At 38.6% G+C, this 17,616-nt stretch overlaps 3 non-coding genes across 3 annotated transcripts; all 3 read left to right on the top strand.

The window, feature by feature from the left end:
* Positions 1-289: 289 nt before the first annotated feature.
* LOC112085084 lies at positions 290-395 on the top strand. The gene has a single exon (XR_002898697.1). It is a non-coding gene; the product is annotated as a small nucleolar RNA R71 (small nucleolar RNA).
* Positions 396-7,445: 7,050 nt separating this feature from the next.
* LOC112085085 lies at positions 7,446-7,551 on the top strand. The gene has a single exon (XR_002898698.1). It is a non-coding gene; the product is annotated as a small nucleolar RNA R71 (small nucleolar RNA).
* Positions 7,552-15,967: 8,416 nt separating this feature from the next.
* On the top strand, positions 15,968-16,074 carry LOC112085079. Its single transcript, XR_002898692.1, has one exon. It is a non-coding gene; the product is annotated as a small nucleolar RNA R71 (small nucleolar RNA).
* The last annotated feature ends 1,542 nt before the right edge of the window (positions 16,075-17,616 follow it).

Below are 17,616 nucleotides of genomic sequence, written 5' to 3' on the forward strand. Positions count from 1 at the left end.
TGTTGGAACATGCTGTTCAGCTCCACTTCTTGAGGCTTTGAAGCAGCTTGCCCTTGTGGAACAGATTCTTGCTGAAAACAAAGCTCCACCTCACCTTGACCATCTTGAAAATCTTCAATATCAAGTTCTTTGTATCTTTCATTACTCTTGGCCAAATTCTCAACAAGTAGCTCTCCTTGTTCTATAGTAAGGTTTGCAAAACGCCCATTGCTAGCTACATCCAATGTCCATTTATGGTCTCTATCAACTCCCCAATAGAAGATACTAATTAGGGAAAGCTTCTTGTTCGAACCCATGATGAAGACAATCTCTAGTGTAGCCTTTAAGTCTCTCCCATGCTTCATCAAAGGTCTCATGGATTCTTTGTTTGAAGCCCAAGATGTCTTACCTAGCTTGGACACTCTTTTGTATGGGATAAAACCTACGGAGGAAGATCATCTTGCAATCATCCCAAGAATTGACCAAAAAGGATGGTAATGCTCTCTCCCATTTGCTTGCCTTTTCTCCAAGTGAAAATGGAAAGGAGTCCAAATGATCATATGGGTTCTCCATTCCTAACCTCAAGAACTTAGAGTCTTGAATCAACCTAACCAAGCTTGATTTGATCTCATAGGCCTCAACTTCAATTGAAGGAGGGTGGATACGATACCTCTTTCCATAACAAGGAGTGTCACAGCTTCCAATTGTTGGCTTTTTCTTTGGAGCTTAGGTCAGTACTAGAGGCAGAGCTTGAAGTTGTGGCTTTTGTTGGGGTTTTGAAATTTGAAGAATACTCTTGTGGACGTCCATCTCCAACAGCTCAACAGAACTTGTCTTTCCATTTCTCTTCTTGTGAATTTGGTACCTTTCAAAGCTCAAGAGAATCAAGGAAGACAAGTTAGTGACAATGAAAAATAGAAAATTCAGCATCTCAAAGAGATGCATGCTCTTAATGATATACATTAACATAATGAAAACAAAAGAAAATGACTTTATCTCAAGAAGATCCAAAGTCTTAATGCTAGAAAATCCCCAATTGACAATGGCGCCAAATTGATAGTAGGTTTTTAGCCTACTAAGGTCAATTAACCTCTTGTGCTGTAGCACTTGAGGGTCAATCCAAATGGAGAGATTCTAGACAACAAGACTATAAGGAATTATCTTAATTCAAGTCTAATAAGCAGATGAGTTGGTAACCAAGAGATCTAAAAGCATAAAACAAACAAAAACAAGCAGTAATTAGGAAAAAGCAACAAGAAAAACAAATCAAATACTCAAATTCTAAATAAGATAAAGCTAAACCTCTATATGTGATCATATCAGGGTTCCTTCAATGTTGCTTCATGATGCTAAGCAAGCAATACAACACTTGTTACTCTTTAGTCTAACACACTTGGTACATGCGCATCTCTTGGAACCCGATCAGACATGCTTGTCTTCCGCTTCCCGAAACTCTTAGCCCACAACTTCAAATGACACAAGATCAATTCCAAAAGAAAGATGACTCAATAAGCTCGAACTTTGGTGAAGAAACCAATTGCATACGGGTAGAGCAAGGGTTCCCGGAGGACTGATCTTTGAAGTGCATTGCACGGGTCCAAATTGGTTTCTAGACATGTCCATCATCAGATTGCAATATCTCTCCGCTCACAGCTCCAAATATCCTGATTATAAGCGTTCTGCAAACTAGATCCACTGTTCACAAACTTTCATGAAAATCCCGGAAGCCAGATCGAAAGGTAAGGCTTTCCGGTAACAACATCTTTGAGGTGTATCGGGTTGCTCCGGAATGAATGCGATACAGGTTTATTTTCTGATGGCCATATATTTCATCTCGCTGCTCCAAATGCATTGATTGTACCTGTTCTGGAATCTTGACTCATTTATCTAGATCTTTGCTGAAGACCCCGGAAGCTGAATCGGCCGGGAAGACGACCTTTCGGTAACGCAAGCTTTGAAATTTATTTGCACTGGAGATTTTTGGCCGAGACTTAAACAGGCGGTACGCGTTTTGGCCGAGAGATCCTGCCTGCGGTATGGATTTTAGCCAAGAAACATCGACCTGCAGTACAATGATTTTCCGAGAAGCTCCAAATTGCCTTTTCTCACCATTTTTGATCATTTAAACACCATTTCTTCATCTGGTTCACTTTCTCCACTCCAATAAGCTCCAAAAGCACTTGTTTAACACTCCAGACCATGCAAAGACTCACTTGGACCTAATGCAAACTCCTAAGTCCTAAAACAATGTCTAAAGACCTAAAATACATGAAATAAGACATGATTTGGATTAAAATATGCAAGCTAAATGATGCATTTTATGAGTATATCAGGTCTCCAGGGTTTGCTTCCTCAACAAAGAAACCATACTATTCATCTTCAGAAATAACCATGTTGCATGGTCCATAAGTGGCTGATTATTCTCTCTTTTTTGAGGCTCGTGCAGTAATTGAGAAGACAGGTTGATCAAATAACTGAGATCTGGTCACAAGGGGTCAATTTCCAGTTGACCAGCTTTTAATAAGGGGATAAAAAGGCTTAGGACTTGTGAAACAGATGTCCTCCGTGGATGAGAGCTGCACAGCCACGATGGAATCAAGCTTGGCTACGGGTGAGACTTGCGCGCCCGCGGTGGTCTCTCCTTGACCGACCATGCTTGATTCTTCATTCTCCTCTTCTCCAGTGTTATATTATTGTATCCAAGGGTCATCAGGCATGTCCTTTGTCTACATATCAGGGTCTTCAGTATTTGGATCATTCTCCTTATGATCTTTAGATAGTTTTTCAACTTTCTCTTCAACTTCATCAAGAGCATAAACAACTCTATCTAAATTAGAATCAAGCTCCTTGGTCTTGTCAGCAACCTTTCATACTTCTTCCCACAGCTCCAATGTGTTGTTATAGGATTGATTTTTGCTGTCATTAAGATCGTTGTCCAAGTCTTTGATCATGACACTCAAGATTCACATACTTGATAGCAGGAATTTTTCAATCCTTGATCAATTCCTCAACTACTCATGTCATTGTAGCACTTGAGGTATCAATCCAAATGGAGATATTCTAGACACTAAGACTATGAGGATCAATTCTTAATCCAAGTCTAATGAAACAGGTTGGTGATTAAGTGATCTAAAACATATAACAAACAAAGACAAGCAGTAATTAAGAACAAGCAACAAGATAAACAAAACAAAGACTCAAATTCAAAAATAAGATAAAGCTAAACCTCTAGATGTGATTATTGATCAGGGTGCTTTCAATGTGAATTCATGATGCTAAGCAAACAATGCAACACTTTCAATTCTTTAGTCTAGACTTCCAAATCAGATTAATTCATTCTCATGACAAAAATCCCTTTGTTAATTACCAAATCAAGACTAATTCCCATTAGATGAATAAGCAATCAACAAGCATAATGTTCCAGGTTTAAAATGACCAGACAGCCTCATTGTGCATCAAAATAAGAGCTAAGAAAGACTGAATCTTATACAGAAAGATAAAGCAAGCATCACATGATCTCAAATTCCAATTAACTTAGAACTCTAATCTAGATTAATCCTCTCATGAAGGCATTAACCTCTACACTAATCCATTTTCAAACCGAATAATCATTTGTGAAATATGAATCAATGAGCATTAAGAAACATTTCTAATATGTCATTCATGCATTTAACAATCATTCCCATGATGAAGAAGGCATAAACCCTTGAGTTAGCTCATTCAGGCATTTCATCAAACACCTTGTGGGTGGAGAAATGCCTAAGCTCTAGATCAGAGTGATTATCAAAGATCTAGCATTAAGAGCAGCTAACTAAGGAAAGGAAATGAAAATCTAGAACCTAAACATCATAAGTCAAACATCTAAGCACCCTAATCTACACACCTAGAAGCTTAAAACAATACTCACTAATCATGCTTAACACACCTAATCTTTTTCAAGAGGTGATGTTAAACATGATTAGAAGCAAAGATAAGGAGAGAAGATGATAAGAAACAACTTTAGATTGATTAAATCCTTGAGATATCTCTTAACAAAATCTAGGTTTTCACAACAGCGGCAAAGAGAAAAGAGAGAATAAATCTTAACCTAATCCCTAATTTCTCAAAAATATTTATACCAAGGGTTTTCTTCATGAGCCAACCCTTAACAAGCAGGATATTTTCCCAAAAAATCCCAAAAACTCGGACTGGATCGAGAGAAATATCGACGTGCCATATCTCGATATTTTGGTCGATATTATTTCGGCGTTTGAGGTTGGAAAATATCGACCATGGGTCACCTCGAAATTTTGGGTTTAGAATCTTGAAGAAGACACCGGAGGCTGAATCGCAATAAAAGTCCTCCTTATAAGGTGATGAAGTAGAGGGATTGTCGGCTTCTATCCACTTGTCCGGTTTTGATGCATTCACACGAGGGTCTCTCCACGGCTTCTGTCCCAAATGCTCTTTTTTTGCTCCAAATGACCTGTAAACACTCCAAAATGCAAGACTCTATAGGACATAATGCATTTCCTATCCTAAACCAACTATAAGGACAACAGTATTGAAAACTACCTATATGTATGCATGAGACTCAATATTTGGACCAAAAATGCAATCCTAAGTATGCAAATTATGAATATATCAACTCCCCACACTTGTCCTTTGCTTGTCCTCAAGCAAAAAGGATCAAATGAAAGAGAGAGGCCAGTTGAGTGCATTGGGAGTTCATATTTCCTTTGAGAGAAGTGACCACTAAGAGAATTCAAGTTCATGCTCAATATGCAATGCAAAACCATACTTTGGTGTATCAACTCAACAGTAATCTCCACAAGTTCTCCTATTCCTCAACTTTTTAACATTCATTAAGCTTTTTACCAAGTGGATCAAATGATGCATTGTTTAAACAAACAGAGTTTGGCTAGGGTGAGGTTATGAGACTAAAATGATCTCATCAATGCCTGAGTGGGTTCAATGCAGCAAAAAGATCTCTCTATGAATGACCAAACTTTGGCAGAATGCTAAAGGTAAAAGGCAACCTATGCATACAAAGGCAAGGACTCATCCCACCCCACGCTCTACTCAAAGTTTCCTCACTTGCTTACTTTTCACACTCATTCTTCTCTCACTAGGGGATTCTCTTTTCCTTTTCATACACAAGTCTTGGAGTTCAAACTTTACACAGCTCTTTTTCACTTTCTTTTGTAACCTCTAGCCTCTTTTTCTTTCTTTCTTAGAACATTTGAGCTCTTTGGCTTCTTTTCTTTTTCTTTCACTTAGAGGCTTGACTCTTTCTTTCCAAAACACTAGAGTTCACTTTCTTTGACTGAAAATTTCCAAGACTGATTTCTTTTCTTTTTCTATCCCCTAGTTCTCACCACTCTCCTTTTGTTTACACTCATCTCTTCTTTTTCCACTCACCAACAAGTATTCCCGACACTTAGTTCTCGCCAAATCTCTCAGTTCCTTGATGATGGAACTTACCACTCAATGAGACTTGCCCTTGTCGCTCTAAACCTAACAGTTTCTGCTAAGTTTGGTCCAAGGTGGCCTCTCAATCACACACAAACAATTGGCTTGAAAGAAGGATAGATTCAGGGTGAGGAAAACTGATCTATTATGCAGATTCAGCTATTTGAGCTAAGGAAGAGGATGGTAAAAACAAGATTCTAGTTCAAATATGTATATTGGTATCCACAAGCTTATTCAAACAATGCACCAAATGATAGTTTCAAGTCAAGTTCAAGGTTTTCACTTATTAGAGTTGAGTTCAATTCAAACTTGCTTCTCAGATTCAGATCATTTCAAGCTTTGCAAGCGCAGAAATCATTTCACAAGCATATTTGGTCCAAATTCATAAAGTGATGTACTCTCAAGAAAAAACTATCATTACTCCCAGCAAGATGCAACCTATATGATGCAAGCTAGACTCAATCCTAAAATGTGAATGCAGCTACATGAACATTTGTTTTTTTTTTTTGAAAATTTTTCAGATCTTTCAATTTTTTTTTGGTTTTTATATGCACTTAGATGAATGCTAAATGAGACTCAAGACTCAAAATGGAAAATAAGATCAAAGAAAACATGATTAGTAACACTAAACCCCTCCCCCACACTTAAATAACACAATCCCTTGTGTTATAAAAGCATTATAAAGAGGATAAACAGAAAAGAAGATGAAAAAATCAAAAGAAAGATGCAAAATGCTATGTACAAGGTTTGGAGTGGTACCTTTAGATATTAAGTGTTGGAGAGGGATGTGGGTGGGTCTCTGATTGTGCTTGAACCATCCCTTTGAGCATTGGAAATCATGGAGCCGCTACATTCAGATCGACCTACTAAATGTCGATATTCTGGTCGATATTTCTTCGGTGCTATGGGTTCAAATTATCGACCAGAATATCGAGCATTAGCACCTCGGTATCTCAAGAAATTCAGATCTTTTATACCATATCGAGGTGACACAGGTCGATAGTTTGATCGATATTTCTTCGGCGCAAGCAACAGGTCTATATCGACAACTCCACCATCAAACTTCCATGGAGTGAGAGTTAAGACTTGCGAAGAGGACCCAAGAGTGAATTGTTTGGTGTTTGTTGGGTTCTTGTCTTGAGACCCTGAACCATTGCCTTTGTTGCTGCTGATCTCCTTCTCACTTGGTGTAGGAGATAGAGATTCCAAGCAATCCTCATCATCACTAAAGAACTTCTCACCATCAATGAACTCAAAATCAAGCTCTCTTTGGTGTTCTTACTTTTTATCACAAGCATCAAAAGGCTGATCCTTCTCTTTCATTCCACAAGTCCCCACATATTTCATCACAGAGACTTGGAGTCACATAGGCTGGCGGCTCAATAGGTTTTTCTTCTTTCTTGAGCTTTTGCTTGGCCTTCTCTTCAGCAACAATCTGAACTTTGTCTTTAGAAGCTCCATGGACGTCTTTTATAGCAAAAACTTCAGTTTCAGGGGTCACCTCCCCACTGAGTTGCTCAATGTCCTCATTGGCTTGTGAAGAAAGACCTCTAAAAGCAATGTCTTCTTGTGGAATATATAGTAGGCGTTCTATCTCCTTTATAGCAGCTTCATGATTTTTGATCTCCATGTGATTCACTTGAGAGGTTAAACTCTCTATTTTTTTTGGAGATCATTGTAGAAACTCTTTTCTCTTGTTGTGATCTCATCTTGTCCCTTTAGAAGTTGTTGGAACATGCTGTTCAGCTCCACTTCTTGAGGCTTTGAAGCAGCTTGCCCTTGTGGAACAGATTCTTGCTGAAAACAAAGCTCCACCTCACCTTGACCATCTTGAAAATCTTCAATATCAAGCTCTTTGTATCTTTCATTACTCTTGGCCGAATTCTCAACAAGTAGCTCTCCTTGTTCTATAGTAAGGTTTGCAAAACGCCCATTGCTAGCTACATCCAATGTCCATTTATGGTCTCTATCAACTCCCCAATAGAAGATACTAATTAGGGAAAGCTTCTTGTTGGAACCCATGATGAAGACAATCTCTAGTGTAGCCTTTAAGTCTCTCCCATGCTTCATCAAAGGTCTCATGGATTCTTTGTTTGAAGCCCAAGATGTCTTACCTAGCTTGGACGCTCTTTTGTATGGGATAAAACCTATGGAGGAAGATCATCTTGCAATCATCCCAAGAATTGACCAAAAAGGATGGTAATGCTCTCTCCCATTTGCTTGCCTTTTCTCCAAGTGAAAATGGAAACAAGATGAGCTTGATACTGTCTTGGGGCACTCCTCCAGTCCTAAATGTGTCACACAACATCTCAAAGGAGTCCAAATGATCATATGGGTTCTCCATTCCTAACCTCAAGAACTTAGAGTCTTGAATCAACCTAACCAAGCTTGATTTGATCTCATAGGCCTCAACTTCAATTGAAGGAGGGTGGATACGATACCTCTTTCCATAACAAGGAGTGTCACAGCTTCCAATTGTTGGCTTTTTCTTTGGAGCTTAGGTCAGTACTAGAGGCAGAGCTTGAAGTTGTGGCTTTTGTTGGGGTTTTGAAATTTGAAGAATACTCTTGTGGACGTCCATCTCCAACAGCTCAACAGAACTTGTCTTTCCATTTCTCTTCTTGTGAATTTGGTACCTTTCAAAGCTCAAGAGAATCAAGGAAGACAAGTTAGTGACAATGAAAAATAGAAAATTCAGCATCTCAAAGAGATGCATGCATGCTCTTAATGATATACATTAACATAATGAAAACAAAAGAAAATGACTTTATCTCAAGAAGATCCAAAGTCTTAATGCTAGAAAATCCCCAATTGACAATGGCGCCAAATTGATAGTAGGTTTTTAGCCTACTAAGGTCAATTAACCTCTTGTGCTGTAGCACTTGAGGGTCAATCCAAATGGAGAGATTCTAGACACCAAGACTATAAGGAATTATCTTAATTCAAGTCTAATAAGCAGATGAGTTGGTAACCAAGAGATCTAAAAGCATAAAACAAACAAAAACAAGCAGTAATTAGGAAAAAGCAACAAGAAAAACAAATCAAATACTCAAATTCAAAATAAGATAAAGCTAAACCTCTATATGTGATCATATCAGGGTTCCTTCAATGTTGCTTCATGATGCTAAGCAAGAAATACAACACTTGTTACTCTTTAGTCTAACACACTTGGTACATGCGCATCTCTTGGAACCCGATCAGACATGCTTGTCTTCCGCTTCCCGAAACTCTTAGCCCACAACTTCAAATGACACAAGATCAATTCCAAAAGAAAGATGACTCAATAAGCTCGAACTTTGGTGAAGAAACCAATTGCATACGGGTAGAGCAAGGGTTCCCGGAGGACTGATCTTTGAAGTGCATTGCACGGGTCCAAATTGGTTTCTAGACATGTCCATCATCAGATTGCAATATCTCTCCGCTCACAGCTCCAAATATCCTGATTCTAAGCGTTCTGCAAACTAGATCCACTGTTCACAAACTTTCATGAAAATCCCGGAAGCCAGATCGAAAGGTAAGGCTTTCCGGTAACAACATCTTTGAGGTGTATCGGGTTGCTCCGGAATGAATGCGATACAGGTTTATTTTCTGATGGCCATATATTTCATCTCGCTGCTCCAAATGCATTGATTGTACCTGTTCTGGAATCTTGACTCATTTATCTAGATCTTTGCTGAAGACCCCGGAAGCTGAATCGGCCGGGAAGACGACCTTTCGGTAACGCAAGCTTTGAAATTTATTTGCACTGGAGATTTTTGGCCGAGACTTAAACAGGCGGTACGTGTTTTGGCCGAGAGATCCTGCCTGCGGTATGGATTTTAGCCAAGAAACATCGACCTGCAGTACAATGATTTTCCGAGAAGCTCCAAATTGCCTTTTCTCACCATTTTTGATCATTTAAACACCATTTCTTCATCTGGTTCACTTTCTCCACTCCAATAAGTTCCAAAAGCACTTGTTTAACACTCCAGACCATGCAAAGACTCACTTGGACCTAATGCAAACTCCTAAGTCCTAAAACAATGTCTAAAGACCTAAAATACATGAAATAAGACATGATTTGGATTAAAATATGCAAGCTAAATGATGCATTTTATGAGTATATCAGGTCTCCAGGGTTTGCTTCCTCAACAAAGAAACCATACTATTCATCTTCAGAAATAACCATGTTGCATGGTCCATAAGTGGCTGATTATTCTCTCTTTTTTGAGGCTCGTGCAGTAATTGAGAAGACAGGTTGATCAAATAACTGAGATCTGGTCACAAGGGGTCAATTTCCAGTTGACCAGCTTTTAATAAGGGGATAAAAAGGCTTAGGACTTGTGAAACAGATGTCCTCCGTGGATGAGAGCTGCACAGCCACGATGGAATCAAGCTTGGCTACGGGTGAGACTTGCGCGGCCGCGGTGGTCTCTCCTTGACCGACCATGCTTGATTCTTCATTCTCCTCTTCTCCAGTGTTATATTATTGTATCCAAGGGTCATCAGGCATGTCTTTTGTCTACATATCAGGGTCTTCAGTATTTGGATCATTCTCCTTATGATCTTTAGATAGTTTTTCAACTTTCTCTTCAACTTCATCAAGAGCATAAACAACTCTATCTAAATTAGAATCAAGCTCCTTGGTCTTGTCAGCAACCTTTCATACTTCTTCCCACAGCTCCAATGTGTTGTTATAGGATTGATTTTTGCTGTCATTAAGATCGTTGTCCAAGTCTTTGATCATGACACTCAAGATTCACATACTTGATAGCAGGAATTTTTCAATCCTTGATCAATTCCTCAACTACTCATGTCATTGTAGCACTTGAGGTATCAATCCAAATGGAGATATTCTAGACACTAAGATTATGAGGATCAATTCTTAATCCAAGTCTAATGAAACAGGTTGGTGATTAAGTGATCTAAAACATATAACAAACAAAGACAAGCAGTAATTAAGAACAAGCAACAAGATAAACAAAACAAAGACTCAAATTCAAAAATAAGATAAAGCTCAACCTCTAGATGTGATCATTGATCAGCGTGCTTTCAATGTGAATTCATGATGCTAAGCGAACAATGCAACACGTGCAATTCTTTAGTCTAGACTTCCAAATCAGATTAATTTATTCTCATGACAAAAATCCTTTTGTTAATTACCAAATTAAGACTAATTCCCATTAGATGAATAAGCAATCAACAAGCATAATGTTCCAAGTCTAAAATGACCAGACAACCTCTTTGTACATCAAAATAAGAGATAAGAAAGACTGAATCTTATACAGAAAGATAAAGCAAGCATCACATGATCTCAAATTATAATTAACTTAGAATTCTAATCTAGATTAATCCTCTCATGAAGGCATTAACCTCTACACTAATCCATTTTCAAACCAAATCATCATTTGTGAAATATAAATCAATGAGCATTAAGAAACAGTTCTAATATGTCATTCATGCATTTAACAATCATTCCCATTATGAAAAAGGCATAAACCCTTGAGTTAGCTCATTCAGGCATTTCATCAAGCACCTTGTGGGTGGAGAAATGCCTAAGTTCTAGATCAGAGTGATTATCAAAGATCTAGCATTAAGAGCAGCTAACTAAGGAAAGGAAATGAGAATCTAGAACCTAAACATCATAAATAAAACATCTAAGCACCCTAATCTACACACCCTAGAAGCTTAAAAGAAGACTACTCACTAATCATGCTTAACACACCTAATCTTTTGCAAGAGGTGATGTTAAACATGATTAGAAGCAAAGACAAGAAGAGAAGATGATAAGAAACAACTTTAGATTGATTAAATCCTTTAGATATCTCTTAACAAAATTTGGGTTTTCACAAAAGAGGCAAAGAGAAAAGAGAGAATAAAGCTTAACATAATCACTAAAGTCTCAAAACTATTTATACCAAGGGTATTCTTCATGAGCCAACCCTTAACAAGCAGGATATTTTCCCAAAAAGGCCCAAAAACTCGGACTGGATCGAGAGAAATATCGACGTGTCATATCTCGATATTTTGGTCGATATTATTTCGGTGTTTGAGGTTGGAAAATATCGACCATGGGTCACCTCGAAATTTTGGGTTTAGAATCTTGAAGAAGACAACGGAGGCTGAATCGCAATAAAAGTCCTCCTTATAAGGTGATGAAGTAGAGGGATTGTCGGCTTCTATCCACTTGTCCGGTTTTGATGCATTCACACGAGGGTCTCTCCACGGCTTCTGTCCCAAATGCTCTCTTTTTGCTCCAAATGACCTGTAAACACTCCAAAATGCAAGACTCTACAGGACCTAATGCATTTCCTATCCTAAACCAACTATAAGGACAAAAGCATTGAAAATTACCTATATGTATGCATGAGACTCAATATTTGGACCAAAAATGCAATCCTAAGTATGCAAATTATGAATATATCAACTCCCCCACACTTGTCCTTTGCTTGTCCTCAAGCAAAAAGGATCAAATGAAAGAGAGAGGCTAGTTGAGTGCATTGGGAGTTCATATTTCCTTTGAGAGAAGTGACCACTTAGAGAATTCAAGTTCATGCTCAATATGCAATGCAAAACCATACTTTGGTGTATCAACTCAACAGTAATCTCCACAAGTTCTCCTATTCCTCAACTTTTTAACATTCATTAAGTTTTTTACCAAGTGGATCAAATGATGCATTGTTTAAACAAACAGAGTTTGGCTAGGGTGAGGTTATGAGACTAAAATGATCTCATCAATGCCTGAGTGGGTTCAATGCAGCAAAAGGATCTCTCTATGAATGACCAAACTTTGGCAGAATGCTAAAGGTAAAAGGCAACCTATGCATACAAGGGCAAGGACTCATCCCACCCCACACTCTACTCAAAGTTTCCTCACTTGCTTACTTTTCACACTCATTCTTCTCTCACTAGGGGATTCTCTTTTCCTTTTCATACACAAGTCTTGGAGTTCAAACTTTACACAGCTCTTTTTCACTTTCTTTTGTAACCTCTAGCCTCTTTTTCTTTCTTTCTTAGAACATTTGAGCTCTTTGGCTTCTTTTCTTTTTCTTTCACTTAGAGGCTTGACTCTTTCTTTCCAAAACACTAGAGTTCACTTTCTTTGACTGAAAATTTCCAAGACTGATTTCTTTTCTTTTTCTATCCCCTAGTTCTCACCACTCTCCTTTTGTTTACACTCATCTCTTCTTTTTCCACTCACCAACAAGTATTCCCGACACTTAGTTCTCGCCAAATCTCTCAGTTCCTTGATGATGGAACTTACCACTCAATGAGACTTGCCCTTGTCGCTCTAAACCTAACAGTTTCTGCTAAGTTTGGTCCAAGGTGGCCTCTCAATCACACACAAACAATTGGCTTGAAAGAAGGATAGATTCAGGGTGAGGAAAACTGATCTATTATGCAGATTCAGCTATTTGAGCTAAGGAAGAGGATGGTAAAAACAAGATTCTAGTTCAAATATGTATATTGGTATCCACAAGCTTATTCAAACAATGCACCAAATGATAGTTTCAAGTCAAGTTCAAGGTTTTCACTTATTAGAGTTGAGTTCAATTCAAACTTGCTTCTCAGATTCAGATCATTTCAAGCTTTGCAAGCGCAGAAATCATTTCACAAGCATATTTGGTCCAAATTCATAAAGTGATGTACTCTCAAGAAAAAACTATCATTACTCCCAGCAAGATGCAACCTATATGATGCAAGCTAGACTCAATCCTAAAATGTGAATGCAGCTACATGAACATTTGTTTTTTTTTCTGAAAATTTTTCAGATTTTTCAATTTTTTTTTTGGTTTTTATATGCACTTAGATGAATGCTAAATGAGACTCAAGACTCAAAATGGAAAATAAGATCAAAGAAAACATGATTAGTAACACTAAACCCCTCCCCCACACTTAAATAACACAATCCTTTGTGTTATAAAAGCATTATAAAGAGGATAAACAGAAAAGAAGATGCAAAAATCAAAAGAAAGATGCAAAATGCTATGTACAAGGTTTGGAGTGGTACCTTTAGATATTAAGTGTTGGAGAGGGATGTGGGTGGGTCTCTGATTGTGCTTGAACCATCCCTTTGAGCATTGGAAATCATGGAGCCGCTACATTCATATCGACCTTCTAAATGTCGATATTCTGGTCGATATTTCTTCGGTGCTATGGGTTCAAATTATAGACCAGAATATCGAGCATTAGCACCTCGGTATCTCAAGAAATTCAGATCTTTTATACCATATCGAGGTGACACAGGTCGATAGTTTGATCGATATTTCTTCGGCGCAAGCAACAGGTCTATATCGACCAAACTATCGAGAAGGTGCATGTCGATATGAATGCGGACTTGGCCGACCGTTTCACCTTTTCTTTGCTCCATGTTCCTTGAGACTGCACTTAAGCCATACTTAACCCTGTCCACACTTCAACAGAACATCAAAACATCCTAAAAACAACAAAAGAAAGCATTAAAAAGAGTATTTACAAAGGATAAGCTTGGGGTGTCTCCCAAGAGCACTTTGTTTAAAGTCACTAAGTTTGACTTCTTACACTCTTTTCTTAGTGAGGGTGAGGAGGAGCATTGATGCTCCTTGTCTTGTCCATGAACTCAAGTGTGATAGCCTTGTTCATCAGCTTTTGAACACCAGCTGACCCTTTGTCTATGAGCTCTTGTGTGAGGACTGCCCTGACTTTAGCAAAAGGTTTTGCTCTTCCTTTGCCTTTGACCTTGTATTCAACAGCTCCACCATCAAACTTCCAAGGAGTGAGAGTTAAGACTTGAGAAGATGACTCAAGAGTGAATGGTCTGGTTTTTGGTGGCTTCTTGTCTTGAGACCCTGAGCCATTGCCTTTGTTGCTGCTGATCTCCTTCTCACTTGGTGTAGGAGATAGAGATTCCAAGCAAGCTTCATAATCACTAAAGAAATCCCCTTCAAACTCAAGATCAGGTCTTATTAGGGATTCTTTCTTTTTCTCAACAGATGCAAGGGGTTGAGCTTCTTCTATAGTTCCAACACTCCCCACATACATCATCCCATAGCGTTTCAACTCATCAGAATCATCAGATATAACTCCACAAAACCCAGCAAGAGGAGGCTTAAGAGGATAAGATACTTCATCATCTACCTTAGCAAGCACTACTCTTTGAGTATCAAAGTCCATCCTTGCTCCTGCGGTGTTCAGAAATGGAGTTCCAAGAAAAAGAGGTAGCTCTTTTGTCTTCTTCATCGAGTCCATAACCATGGGGTCCAGTGCACGAGATCTTCATGACTACCAAATCTGTTGGAACTGTGCGTTCACCAATTTTCAATGGGTAGTCTTCAAGGATTCCATATGGTTTATTTGAGGATGAATCTCCAAAGGTGATTGACATGGGGTGATGCTTAAGACTCTGGATCCCTAGTCTATCCACAATGTCTAAAGACATTACTCTGATGCTTGATCCAGAATCACACAAAGCATTCTTCACTTTCAAATTTCCAAGAGAGCATGAGATGGAGAACTTTCCTGGGTTGCCTAGCTTGGGAATAGATTTGGGTTTCACCCTTGTTGAACCAGTGCTAGAGACTCCATCAGATGTCCTTCCTTGAACCATTCTCTGATCCTTTCCTTCAGCAATCTCAGAATCATTCTTTTTCATATCAAAACAGACTGCCTCCCCACCTTCTTTCTCAATGTCCTCATTTAGATCACAGAACAGGAGCTCAAACTCATCTATGATGGCGTCCTCATCATCTTTTGTCAGTCATTTTTCACTTGAGACATTGCCATGGAGAAGGTCCTCAATCTCTTGGACAGCAGCATGATTCTCATCATTTGAGAGGATTGCATTGTAGTATTCTGTTTGATGTGCAATTGATGTCCCTGGTAAAGATCTTGGAGCTTGAGAACTGCAGTGGCCCTTGTTGTTCTCTAGAGTCTTGACTTTGGAAGCCAAGGTAAAAAGTTGAGTTAGAAGATCAGAATAAGTGCAATCCACCTTGTTGTTAATCTCTGCCATTTTCTTGTTGAAGTCTATGGCACCACTTGCTTGACATTTGAGGATTGCTGGAGCAGGTTCTGCACTTCTTGATCCTTATTCTCTGAGCTCTGTTGGAGACTTTGTTGTTGGGGAGGGACAAAACTTTGTTGTTGAGTATTTTGAGGATAGAAGTTCTGGTTTGGGGGATTCTTGTAGTAGGTAAAGCCCTTTTGGTAACCTTGTTGGCCACCTACAAATTTCACCTCAGCTGTGATGTCTTCCCTTTGAAATGTGTCTTGAAACACATGATTCACATCTCTAACAAAGTTGGCTGACTGATGAGAAGCTAAGAGAAGTGTGTCTAGCTTCTCATTGAGAGACTTAATGTCTTTCCTTGTCCTTTCCTCTTCAGCACTCACAACTCCTCTTGAATTCCTTTCAAAGTCTGATCCATAAAGCTCATCACTCTGAGCTACATTCTCCACAAGGGTCATGGCATCATTGACTTCTTTGGTCATGAAATTACCATTTGAAGCTGTGTCCAAGAGTAGTCTGGCCTTTGGTAAAGCACCTCTTTAGAAGGTACTTAGCAGCTGAGCATCTGAGAATCCATGGTGAGGGCATTGCATGGTATACCCTCTAAATCTTTCCCAAGCCTCACAAAAGGATTCATGGTTCTTCTGAATGAAACTTGAGATTTCATTTCTTAACTTTGCTGTTCTTGATGAAGAGAAGAACTTGGTTAGAAATGCTCTTTTGCATTGCTCCCATGTTGTGACTTATCCTTGAGGTAGAGACTTTTCCCATTGATGAGCTTTGTCTCCTAGAGAGAAAAGGAATAGCCTCAACTTGAAACCGTCCTCATTCACTCTATTCATCTTAGTTAGATCACAAACTCTATCAAAGTTGTCAATGTGATCTAATGGGTCTTCTACTGCCAATCACAAACTCTATCAAAGTTGTCAATGGGATCTAGTGGGTCTTCTACTGCCAAGCCATGGAACTTTTTTGATTGCACCATAATGATCAAGCCAGATTTGATCTCAAAATCGTTTTCAGGTGTAGGAGCTTGAATCCCATGTCTTTGACCCTGAGCATTGGCCTCATCACCAGCTCCCACAACTTGTCTTGGACGTGGAGGTGGTGGCTCTTGCTGATTCTGGTGGTTTCCATTACCACAATGAGCCTGTTGCCCTTGATCCATACCGAACCTCTCAATGTGCACAGCTCTTTCTCTTTGTCTTCTTGCTTGACTTCGGGTGTTCATACACCTGAAAACAAAGACAGCACTTGAAAGGTAATCAGTAAAACAAAAGAAAATGACTTGATCTCAAGAAGATCCAAAGTCCTAATGCTAGACTGAACTCTCCAATTGGCAACGACACCAAATTGATAGCAGGAATTTTTCAATCCTTGATCAATTCCTCAACTACTCATGTCATTGTAGCACTTGAGGTATCAATCCAAATGGAGAGATTCTAGACACTAAGACTATGAGGATCAATTCTTAATCCAAGTTTAATGAAACAGGTTGGTGATTAAGTGATCTAAAACATATAACAAACAAAGACAAGCAGTAATTAAGAACAAGCAACAAGATAAACAAAACAAAGACTCAAATTCAAAAATAAGATAAAGCTCAACCTCTAGATGTGATCATTGATCAGCGTGCTTTCAATGTGAATTCATGATGCTAAGCGAACAATGCAACACGTGCAATTCTTTAGTCTAGACTTCCAAATCAGATTAATTTATTCTCATGACAAAAATCCTTTTGTTAATTACCAAATTAAGACTAATTCCCATTAGATGAATAAGCAATCAACAAGCATAATGTTCTAAGTCTAAAATGACCAGACAACCTCTTTGTACATCAAAATAAGAGATAAGAAAGACTGAATCTTATACAGAAAGATAAAGCAAGCATCACATGATCTCAAATTATAATTAACTTAGAATTCTAATCTAGATTAATCCTCTCATGAAGGCATTAACCTCTACACTAATCCATTTTCAAACCAAATCATCATTTGTGAAATATAAATCAATGAGCATTAAGAAACAGTTCTAATATGTCATTCATGCATTTAACAATCATTCCCATTATGAAAAAGGCATAAACCCTTGAGTTAGCTCATTCAGGCATTTCATCAAGCACCTTGTGGGTGGAGAAATGCCTAAGTTCTAGATCAGAGTGATTATCAAAGATCTAGCATTAAGAGCAGCTAACTAAGGAAAGGAAATGAGAATCTAGA

Source organism: Eutrema salsugineum, unplaced genomic scaffold (assembly GCF_000478725.1).
Source record: "Eutrema salsugineum unplaced genomic scaffold, Eutsalg1_0 scaffold_31, whole genome shotgun sequence".
NCBI lineage: Eukaryota > Viridiplantae > Streptophyta > Magnoliopsida > Brassicales > Brassicaceae > Eutrema > Eutrema salsugineum.